The sequence below is a fragment of the Ursus maritimus genome, unplaced genomic scaffold, assembly GCF_017311325.1.
Source record: "Ursus maritimus isolate PB19 unplaced genomic scaffold, ASM1731132v1 scaffold_4, whole genome shotgun sequence".
NCBI lineage: Eukaryota > Metazoa > Chordata > Mammalia > Carnivora > Ursidae > Ursus > Ursus maritimus.
This window is the reverse complement of record NW_024426552.1, coordinates 63,045,317-63,057,329: the sequence shown is the minus strand read 5'-3', so window position 1 is coordinate 63,057,329 and position 12,013 is coordinate 63,045,317.

Sequence of the window (12,013 nt, the reverse complement as noted above, 5' to 3'; positions counted from 1 at the left end):
AGTCTGGGCATTGATAGTTTTGGAACCTCCCAAGTCATAGGTGACTCAGTTGCCCAGCAAGGGTGATAATTCTCAAGTGAACGTCCCGTCATGGTAACTTGATATCAGTGGACTGGCGTTTTTAACAGATGAAGAAATGGGCCCAAAGTGATGAAGGGAGGTGCCCAAGTTCTCTTAGATAGTGATAGAGCTGGGGCTAGAATCTGTGTATTCTTTTTTTTTTTTTTTAATGTGTGTGTGTGTGTTTTAATTGAACACCTATTTTAGACCAAGCACTGACTGCTAATCTAATGTTCTTTGCTTCTCCTTGTCACTTTCTTTTCTGAACTGAAAGTGCTTGGAAGATAGAAGATGGTATATTCAAGTGGGTTGGTCATAGTGAAGCCAGCTTCAACTTCATCGGAGTGTCTGCTGAATCATGGAACATAAAAGCAGCAAACAAATCAACCTGATGGGAAAAATTCATGAAAGGATGGCTTGGTTAAATATTTCCGGTTATAGCCACAAGGCAAGAGGTAGCCTTTCCATGAGTGAGGAAAAACCAAGTTGCGTGCTGGTTCTTTTGGCCACAGGTAAACACATGGCTAACATCCTCAGCAGCGGTGAGGAACAGGTTGACATTACCAGGGAAGATGAGAAAATGTAGACATCTGCCCAGAGGAAAGCGCTATAGTCAATCCATAAACATAGATTCCATGATAGGAAAGTAAGTTCAACTTAACTACACGTTTTTTTAAGCACTATGCATAATTTCGACTGCAGTTTCTTTTGGCTTTAGCTATGAGAACGTATGATTATTTTACTGCTTAAATTGGAATAATAATGCACTCTTAAGACCTTTGTAAATATGGAAGATTTAAATGGAAAAGTGAACTTATTCATGAAGCCATGGAAACTTATGGAAAAGAACATATTCTTAAAATCTTATGAGTATTTTCTTCCTACAAATAAAGACTGGGTATAAAATGTTGCTTTAGGTGTTTTAAAAGTTGAACTTAAAAAAAAAAGCTGAATTAAAGAAACATGAAAAAAGTTTAACTGGGAAATTAAGCTAATGGTGTAGCTATAAAGCTACAATTTTAGAATTCTGTCATTATTGTTACTTTTAACCTCTTGTGGACTTGACAGTGGTCTCCGAGGTTCTTCCTAATTTTAAGTCCACAATTATCTGTGCTCAAAACTCCTTTCTGTTTTTGTAGCTCTCAAATATTTGTAAGTTCTTGCATCACTCCCTACACCCTTTTTAATCATCTCTATTTGGGTCTTTTCATCTTTCCTCCTAGGCCAATCCACATGCAGCCAGGGGCAGAGTTAGTAATGAGAACTTTACCCCTGAATCTGCAATTAAAATTCTACCCTTTATATAACTTAACAAGGGTTTGTTTTCGTGAATCACATGTCAAAGGGAAGCTTTGAAATAATCTATTTTATTTCTGCTGAGCGCTGCATGTCATACAAAAAAGGCACGTGTGCAACTGACTAACGGATAAGAAGGAATCAGAGGGTTACCAGGTTCATACAACTTAGGCCGGGGAGTAATCGTAATTAATTTTTAACTCTGGCTTGCTATAGGAATTTCTCTCTGTTTCTAACGGACAGCAGAAGTAAAGACGGAGCAGTGAGAGTGTGAGAAGTCATCAGCACACCACCTTACGTAAGAGGACCATTCAACTCTCAGGGTGAGACCTATCTTACCTTTAAATAACTCAGAGAAGATTTTACTTCTTTAGCAATTGTGAAGCTTAACAACCTTAGAGGAACCCCTAAGGTTCTTGTGATGTGCGCTGGCCAGATTAGATATGGAGGCGACTTTTACATCATTTATGTCAGCATAGAGGCACATTGACAGTAATCGCACAAGTCTGCAAGTGTGCGTGCGTGCACGTGTGCACGTACAGGCACACATGCGCACGTACAGGCACACATGCGCACACACGCTACCCATGATACTGTTTCTGTACCTCTGGCTCCAAAATGTCGCCGCTTCCCTCCTCTCAGCCCTTTCTCTCTGTCATGTCTTCCAATCCAAAATTCCTCCCACCACTCTGAAGGCCAACGTACGCAGGAGTCACCCTTCCAACAGTACCTACCTTGTGTTTGTGCAACACCTATCAGGAAGAGAAAAATGAGAAAACAACAGGATCACAGCTGTATGCACTTGAGACGTAAATCCAATAATACAAGATCTGGACATCGAGCTGTGGTAAGTTGAGGAAAGAGAATTCTTCACAGTGTTCAACCTTGCCACTAAGAAGCAGCCAGACTAGTGTAGATACGGGAGTTGACGTCTCTAGGAGGAGGAAAGGACAAGATGCTTCCAGACCACTCCTTTGAGTGTTTCATGGGTGCTCCAGTAAGGAAGGCTAGTGATTGATACCTGAACCACAGTGAAGTTATATAATATTATTTGTAAGTTGCTACATGCATGTATATACATGTTAATTGTTGTAAATTTATCCCAAAGAGAAGAGTCACTCTTTTACATATTTGCGGTTATCTTTATGGATTCTCAGGTAATATCATCTCTTCAAGGCACTCTTAAGGAGAGGAACTTGAGGGGCACCCGGGTGGCTCAGTTGGTTAAGTGACTGCCTTCAGCTCAGGTCATGATCCTGGGGTCCCAGGATTGAGTCCTGCATTGGGCTCCCTGCTCAGAGGGGGTCTGCTTCTCCCTCTGATCCTGACCCTCTCCTGTCTCATGTTCCCTCTCACTCTCTCTCTCAAATAAAATGAAATCTTAAAGAAAAAAAAAGGGGCAGAGGAACTTGGAACTTGAATTGGGTCAAATCAGTATTTATATTCAGATGAGCCCAAATCCTTGTACAATCCCACATACACATACACACACAGGGACCCATGCAAATATACACATCTGCACACCCAAAGATTGAAGTTTGATCACTGGACACACAGAGCAAAACGGGTCTGTCACTTTCACCTGACCGTGTGGCCCAGGGAGGAATAAATGAGCTGCTAGGTGATCCTGCAGGCAGTGCTGGGCTTACTGTGCGATAGCATCGGGTTTGTTTGTTTGTTTGTTTTTCTCCTTTGGAAGATGCAATGCCAAAGCCATCATTACAGCAAAGGCCAAGAAGTAGATCTGACATAAAGCAGATGTTTCTTTTCTCAAATCAGGATTTGAAGGGATCTGCTTATTAATAAGCCTATTACCCCAGTAACGGTCATTTTCCCGTGTGTGTCCTTCAGCCCCAGATAGCTGGAGTTGAATCTCTTTATGCAACCGTGCGTAAGGACAAGATTAGGCAATCATCCATATACTAACAGATCCAGAAATACGGGCCGATGGGTGCATGCCTCATAAAATTAGGCAGTTAGGAAAGTAGAAAGGTCGTTAGAGGCACACACTGATTTAAGGAAATCCCTTGGTACTAAAAACCAGTCTTCAAAAGATAGCTGCATCACTTAAGATTTTTGACGCTGATATCTAGCTTTCCTTCCTTTTCTTCCTCTTTATTCTCTTATTCCCCTCTCCCTCCTTTCCTTCCTCTCCTTTCTCTTCTTTTTCCTTCTCCACCTTCACTCTAACAATGATGTGTAAGTCACAGAATTAGACATGGAGGTCAAGAGGAACTCATGCCTTCTAAGGGCTTACTAAGTAGTTGAGGACTAGAACACCAAGAAGACGGCAGTTTGAGTACAGTTGCCTTCTCTCCAACTAGCAACTCTAATCTTTAGTCAAATGGCAGCTAAGACCTATTGGTGTATGAATAAATGTGAGCCTATGGGCACTGTAATGAGTGCTGCAGGGGAGAAAGAGTGCCAGGATTCCCCTACCAAGTCTACAAGACAGACCATCATTGGAAGTGCTCAGGACAAAAATAAACCAATAAATCCATGGGAAACTTGGCTCTCTGAGGTCTGTGGATCCTAAGAGTAAAGGTTGATTTCAGCCCTACATGAACAGGTGGCTTTTTTCTGGTCCCCCAAAGACAAGAAGGAACTGAATGGTGAGTTATCTTTCCTGCCTCTGAGGCTGAGAGAATCCATAAAGACAGGGAGAAAAGTATCTTCCTCCCTGCTTCAGTAAAAGTCTTATGAACAGTTTATCTCTATACAATGAGCTCAAAGAGAGGAAATCATGTTCACCATGTCTATGATGGCTGCCTCTTAAGGTACCCCGCAGACCTGAGCCCCACTGAGTCAACTAAGGAAATAACAATATATCCAAAGGAACTCAGTAGCAGAGAGGAAGATCAAGCAGAACAGACAAAACAAATACCAAGAAGATACAAGTGCAAGAAGGAAGAAAAACCTGTGGCACTAAGAAGAGAAAGAGAGAGAGAGGAGAGGGAGGAAGGGAACCCGAGGGGGAGAAGAAAGGGAGGGAGGGAGGCAATGGGAAATGGAAGAAAAAAAGAAAAGATTTTTTAAAATAATACTATGCATAAATGAAAGGAGAGAATGATTTCTGTTGAGACCTAAATAGTGGGCTAGAAGATCAAATGGAGAAAATATCTCAAAGCACAGAGCAAAGATAAAAAGCGACTGAAATCATGAGAGAAGATGAGAGATTTGAGGATAGATCCTAGAGACTTAGCATGAAATCCAAGAAATCTGGATGGAGAGAAAGGTACATATGGAGGAAAGGCAATAATTAAACACATAAAAGAGAAATGTTTCTTGGACCAAGAAACACTTGAGTCTACGGATTGAATGGAATCTGCAAGTTCCAGGCTGAACTGATGAAAACACACACACACACACACTTCCTGATAAAATTTTTGAACTCTAGGGGGATAGTTTTTTTCCAAGCTTCCACATAGAAAGTTGCCTTATGATAAAGAAAATAGAATCCGACCTCTCCTCTGCCTCACCAGCAGCTAGAAGTGAATGGAATCACATCCACAGACTTCTGATAGCAAAGGACTGTGCCTCCGGAACTTCATGACCAGCCAAGGCTGAATTCAGTGGCCACAGTGAAAGACACTTGCAGATATATAAGAAGACAAGGATAACAACCATGTTTTCCCACTAAAGAAAATACTTAAGAAGGGTCTCTAACCAGACAACAGAATCCAAGACGATAACGAAGGAAGGAAATGGTAGTGAGTAACAAAATTTAAAATAAATAGATCAATATAAAGTCAGATCTAGATATAAAATATATATATATGTGTGTGTGTGTGTGTGTGTGTGTGTGTAATCATAGGCTAAGCAATGTGTAAGCTGTTAAAAAACAAAGACCAGCTTTGAAAATCCCCTGAGCAGACAAAACCAAGTTAATCATACAAACAAAGGTTAATTTAGCTTATATTGCAATACTAACTTGACCTGGGTCATTTCTTGCTTATGCCTCTGGAAATCACAAGCAAAACTTGAACTGTTTGCCAGGGTGGATCTGAGGTAACCACTGAGGTAATCACTGGGTGGCTCAGTCAGTCGGGCTTCTGCCTTCAACTCAGGTCATGATCCAGGGTCCTGCGATCAAGCCCCACATTGGGCTAGCCCTGCTCTGTGGGGAGTCTGCTTCTCTCTCTCCCTCTGCCCCTTCCCCTGCTTGTGCTCCCTCTCTTGCTCATTCTCTCTCTCTCTCAAATAAATAAATAAAATTAAAATAAATATTCTAATATTATAACCAACTGCTGTGAAGAATAAACAGTCACTGCTTTCTCACTACCTAAGCTGCTTTTTAACAGTATCCCCCTGAGCTTCATTTCATATTTTAGTTTAAGTGCTCCCATTTTGTAAACTGTCTCTTTGGTATGGGCATAATAAACTTTTACTAACTACTACTTCAATGATTCATTGGTTTTGCTTCTACTATTTCTCAACTTTTGGTAAGTGTATAATCCAAACAAAATAACAGCCAAAAAGGCAAAAAATTATAAGAATACAAGAAGAATTTGATAAAACGCAATTATAGCAGAAGAGTTTAATACTTTATTTCAGAATTAGACAAATCTGGTATATAACAAATATGGGATGACATAGGAATTGAATAATACAGCCAATAAATTTGGAAGTAATAGCTCTGTATAGAATCTAATATCCCTCAAACAAACAACAGAACATTTTGGGGGTACCCATAGGATATTTACAAAAATCACTCATATTCGACCACAAAGAAAACCATGACAGATTCTAAAAACTGCATTCTCTTAATTCAATAAAGTTGAAAATAAATAACGTAAGGGTGACTAAAATCCATATACAGAGGACATCAAAACAAATTATAAAGTATCTATAAAGTCATGAAAAAGAGAATACTTTTTACCAAAACCCAAATGTCACAGTGTACTCAGAAGGAAATATGAAGCTTAAGTATATACCTTAATGTTGTCATTATTAAAGAAAATATCAAAAATAAAGTTCATTTTTATCTTAAGAAATTAGAAAAGAGCAACAAAGTAAGCTAGAAAAAATTAGGAAGAGTGAATGAATCAAGATTAGAGCTAAAATGAAAATAATAGAAAAGAGGTAGAAAACAAATAAATACAAAAGTCCTCCTTTGCAAAAGATGAGTAAGGTCTGACCTGCTCAAGAAAAAAAAATGAACAAAAAGAAAAAATTATGAATTCTGTGGAAAATGACAAATAGAGGAGAAATTAAAAGTATAATAAGAGAAACCTATGGCAACAAACTGGAATCCTATGGAAAATGGGTGATTTCTTAGTAAAAATACAGATTACCAAAATGGATCCTGAAATAAGGAAAATATAAACAGACCATATAGAAACACTTAAAATCGTACTTAAAAACCAAGCACTGGAAAGTTCTACCCCTCAAACTAATACTGCACTATATATTAACTAACTTGAATTTAAATAAAATCTTGGCAGGAAAAAGAAAGAAAAGTTGGGGGAAAAAACCCAAATGTTGCATTGGAAAAGACCCCAGGATTACATAAGTTTGTAGCTGAGTGTTAGTTGACCTTTAGAAAATTATGATATTATTTTAAATGGTCAAGGCCTAGAGAAAAAAAAAATGTGACTCTTCATTTTAAGAGAAAAAAATGGGACTATCTTCATCAAAACTTGATATTGTTGGCATATTTCGTCTAATCTAAGATGCCAATGATTATAAAATTCACATTTTATGTACCATTAAAAATACTTTCTTAGCTAGCACTTATAGTTTGTATTTAAAATTTATGGAAATATCTGCTTTAGTCTTATTTTAAAAGATTATTTATCGGGGAGCTTGGGTGGCTCAGTCAGTTAAGCATCTGCCTTCAGCTGAGGTCATTGATCCCAGGGTCCTGGGAGAGCCACCCCCCCCAACATCGGGCTCCCTGCTCAGTGGGGAGCCTGCTTCTCCCTGTGCCTGATGCTCCCCTTGCTTGTGCTCTCTCTCTCTCTGTCAAATGAATAAATAAAATCTTTTTTTTAAAAAAGGATTACCTTCTATCAGTATTGTGCATTCATAAAAAAAAAAAAAAGAAGCCATCTTCATACTTATACCCAAGTTCTTCTGAATCATTTTCAACTCAGAGCTGCTGATATCTGTTTTTTTTCCATACAATATTGTCCTCCATACCATCAAAAGTATTGGCAATGCTGCCTTTCCCAAATTATTGTGTCTGGGTTAGGGTTGGGGTTTTGTTTTTGTTTTTTTTCCAAATGCGGATGTTCCCTTGGAGTTCACAAGTTTAATGCTGTAGCTTTCTTACTCTTGTTGCAGGTGTCAGTGGAAGGTTTCAGACAAGTTCACACAGGCGTAGGTGCAGGCCATCATGGCTTAGGCCTGGCTGACAGCAATTGTCAGCCACATCTTATTTCCAAGATACTAAAATACAAAACAAAACAAAACAAAAAAACCCTCACCAAATCAGTGAAAAAGAGTAGTGCAAAAACAGAAAACTACACACTAGGCTCACATATGGAATTCAGGTGAAAACATTCTAGATAAGGTATTAGCAACCAGAATCCTGCATCGTAGCAAAAGAATAGTGACCAACAAACACTAGACCCTCAATTCTGAGGAGCAGTTGGGTAATTAATAGGAAGAGAAACTGAGTGAATAGATAGTCAAGCCACGACTAGCACAGTGCTGGTATCACTTTTTTAGAAAAACAGTACTTGACCGGAAGTATAATCCTAGTTCAGCTATTTAGCATCCATGTTGTTTGGACCATACAGGTCCCTCCCTGGATGTCAGTATCCTCAAGTCAAGGAGGGAATGCACACCCAGGGTCTTTTTAAGCTCTGATGTTCTGGGCATCCATGGGTCTAGGACAGTATCTCATCCACCAGGAATCCAGCCCGGGTTTTGTGTGGAACTCAAAAATCTGTGCAAGTCAAACCCTTGGTTACTCAGGTAGAAAACTGGTCACACTGCCCAATAAATCCTCCTGCTCTTTAATTTCACACAACAGTGCAGAGTCTAATCACAACTCGGATGGAAATAAAAAATTACCAGGCTCCCCTCCCCAACTTACTCCAGACAAACATGCATGTCCTGGCTCCTTTCTGAACCCCCCATAAAAGCCTCAGTCAGCCTCATGAGCAATAGGCTTCAGGGAGAGTCACAAGACAAGGCATTGAACTTAATTTTACTGCCACCTCAGAGCTCTCTCACACATTCACTCTCTCCTCCTGCAGCTCTTTATTTTCCTCTTGATACTTCTTTCATTTAAAATTAATTTAGATGTATTTATTTACTTTTTTATTATGGAAAAATGCACATAACATAAAACTTACCATTTTAGCCATTTTTAAGTATACAGTTCAGTACCATTAAATACATTCTCCTTATTGTACAACCTATTTACTACTTATTCATTAAAAAAAAAAATAATAACCTTATGCCCTTAGTAACAAATTCAAATAGCACCTAAAGCTATCAAATGAAAAATGAGAGTCTTCCAGTCATTCATTTCAAAAGAAATCACTCTCAAGTTTCTTTTTGGATCCTTCCAGAAACACTTTTAGTTTATTTGCCAGTATGTACATTCTACACGGTAAATACTTTAAAAGTATTTATACAAGCAATTTCTTATTTTCAAAGATTTGTGCACATTGTGCTGCCCCTTGCTTTTTTCATTTAACAAAATATCTTGGAGCTGTTTCTATGTCGACTCATACAGCTCTACCTCAATCTTGTTGTTTTAAATATGAGCTTATTAGACAATTGATTTAACCAGTATCCTATTGATAGCATTATGTTGTTTCTAGTTTTTTGTTGCTGTTGTTTTTCTCATTACTGTTGGTTTTGCTATTGTAAGTAAGGCTGCAATAACCATTTTTGTATATATAACTTGTCATATATTGGCTGCTATATCTGTCATCTCCGTTCCGAACTGTGGAATTGCAGGATCAAGGGGATGTGCATGTAACTGGTTTATTTTTAAAACTCTCTTCTTGATACAGTACAAACGTGAAGTAGTTTCGTCTTACCAATCACTGCTGTTAACTATGTTATACTGAATACATGTCAGGCTCTTAAGGGTCTCTTGAGCAGATTCCGTAACTTTCCAGTCCATTTAAAACTTCAAAGCCGATTTAAAGCTCTCCCCTTCCCTTGAGAGACTTTGGGGGGGGGGTGCCCATTCAATGATAGAAACGGAATGGAGGCGAGGGAAAAGGCCAACACCTCTGACTTTAAATACCTTGTTGGCTGTGCTGCTTCTCTGGCTATCCCAGGCAGATGGTTGATGTTATTTGTGTGGCAGGTATCAGAATTTTGAGCTCTTTGAAGGGGTTTGGTGAGGCCTCCCTCTCTGTTGCCCAGTTCCCCTGACACAGACGATCTATTCATTCTCTACCTTAGCTCCTAACACTAGACCACTGGGGTCCTTTGCTCCACAGCTGTTGCTCCCTGAATGGGTAACCTTCTTGGATGGAGTACTGGCAAGACAATTCAAGCACAGGTACTTTCTGTAGGGCCGTCTCAGTCCATAGGACAACCAAATGTCCTTGCCACACCAGATCATGTAAAGCTGGCTGCTATACACTTTCTCCAACTCTTTTCCCCATATTAGGTAGGCACAGGGGAAGATAGACCTGTATATACCTAAGCAGAACTCAATTAGGGAATGAAATATCTACCTCCCTTTCTTGCTGGTGCCCCATTTCTATTAATGATTCTCTTGGCATACCCATTCACTTGGATTTGGGGAAGGGAAAGCACCCTTCCATCCCTTCCCCAAAGAAGCATAAAATCTCTCACCATGATCACTGTAGTTTTTTTTCACAAGACCACTACTGAGCATTTCTCCCATTCCTCTCCAGTCTTCTTCAATTGACTCAGGATGCTGTTGGGGTGGTGGTGGTGGTGGTAGTGCTGGTTTTCCTTCCTTCCAGAAGCCCTATGGAGGTGTTTGACCCCATCTCAAGGTGATCAGTTGATGGTTCTCTGGAAAATGTATCCATACCTAGTTTTTCTTACCTAGTGCCTTGCAGTGTCAGCTTTGGGTTTTAAATGCAATTTAGAAAGAGATGAAGTCCCCCTCAATTTCTTCTTACATGCATTCAGCTACTTATAAACTACTCTCCAAAAAGTAATGCCATCAATAGCAAATGGGAATGCCTGGTTTGCCCAAGCCCTCTCTAACACTCCCTTAACATTACTGAAGACAAAACTTTCTTTTTTTTTTTTTTTAAAGATTTTATTTATTTATTAGACAGAGAGAGACAGCCAGTGAGAGGGGGAACACAAGCAGGGGGAGTGGGAGAGGAAGAAGCAGGCTCCCAGCAGAGGAGCCTGATGTGGGGCTCGATCCGGGACCGCCGGGATCACGCCCTGAGCCGAAGGCAGATGCCCAATGACTGCGCCACTCAGGCGCCTGAGCCGAAGGCAGACGCCCAACGACTGCGCCACCCAGGCGCCCCCAAAGACAAAACTTTCTGACAGAACCAAACCTCTCAGCTTTTTTTGTCTTCTACAAAAGGAGAAAGAAAAAGAAACCAGATTGGAAATGCAGGACACCAATCTCCCTCCTATCATGTGAGTATTTCCTATGTAGATATTGGACTATATTTTTAAAGATTTATTTATTTATTTATTTATTTATTTATTTATTTATTTATTTGAGAGAGAGAAAGAGAGAGAGAGCGAGCACGCGCCGGGTTGGGGAGGGATGATAGAAACAAAGGGATTGGGAGAGAGAATCCTAAGCAGACTCCAAACTGAGCATGGATCCCTCCACGGGGCTCGATTCCACAATCCTGCAATCATGACCTAAGCCAAAACCAAGAGTTAAATGCTTAACTGACTGTGTCACCCAGGTGTCCCAATGTTGGACTATTTTGTGTGGATTTGCTTGACCTCTAATAATTAGCTACAGAGTAATGTCTTGGTTCTGCCAGCCTGAGAGCAGATACTACCAGAAGGCAGCGCACCTGTTGTGATTACAGGGCCTGCAGGGTAGAGGAGAAACCATCAGTCCTTGAGGTCAATATTAAGGTGCTTAGGGAGAGACCCCATGGGGAGTGTGTAATAAAAAATTTGGCTGGCCTTTGTTCCCAAGTCCTGGGAGGTAATCTCTAAATCCTTGGAATTTTTGGAGTGATAGGAGAGTCTTTGTTATTTGTGGTCAGCCCCTCAGCCCACACCTGATAGTTTATGTTAACAAGTGACTCATGGTGGGTCCCTAGATAGTTTATGCTAATGAGATGGCTCAGGATGGAGGCTAGCCATGCCACAAAGACTAACCATGTGATTAGACAGTTGGGGTTTTAAGTGACATGGTATCAGTTCAACTTCCAGGAAGGGGAGGGGTCTGGAGATTGAGTTTAGCTACATGGGTGATGATTCAATCATGCCTATATAACGAAATCCCAATAAAAATTCTAGACACCAAAGCTCAGGTAAGCTTTCTTCTGCTTTGTGTATTGTCACACATATATGTGCAATGTGTCCTTGAGGATGATGGAAGATTTGCTCTTGTGACCCTTCTGACCTGCCCTACCTCCTTCCTTTGGCTGATTTTGCTTTGTATCCTTTTGCTATAATAAAACTCTTATTGTAGGTATAGCATATTCTTAAATTCTCTAAGTCATCCTAAAAATATTATCAAAACTGAAAGGACAGTGGGAACCCCTAAATTGGCAGC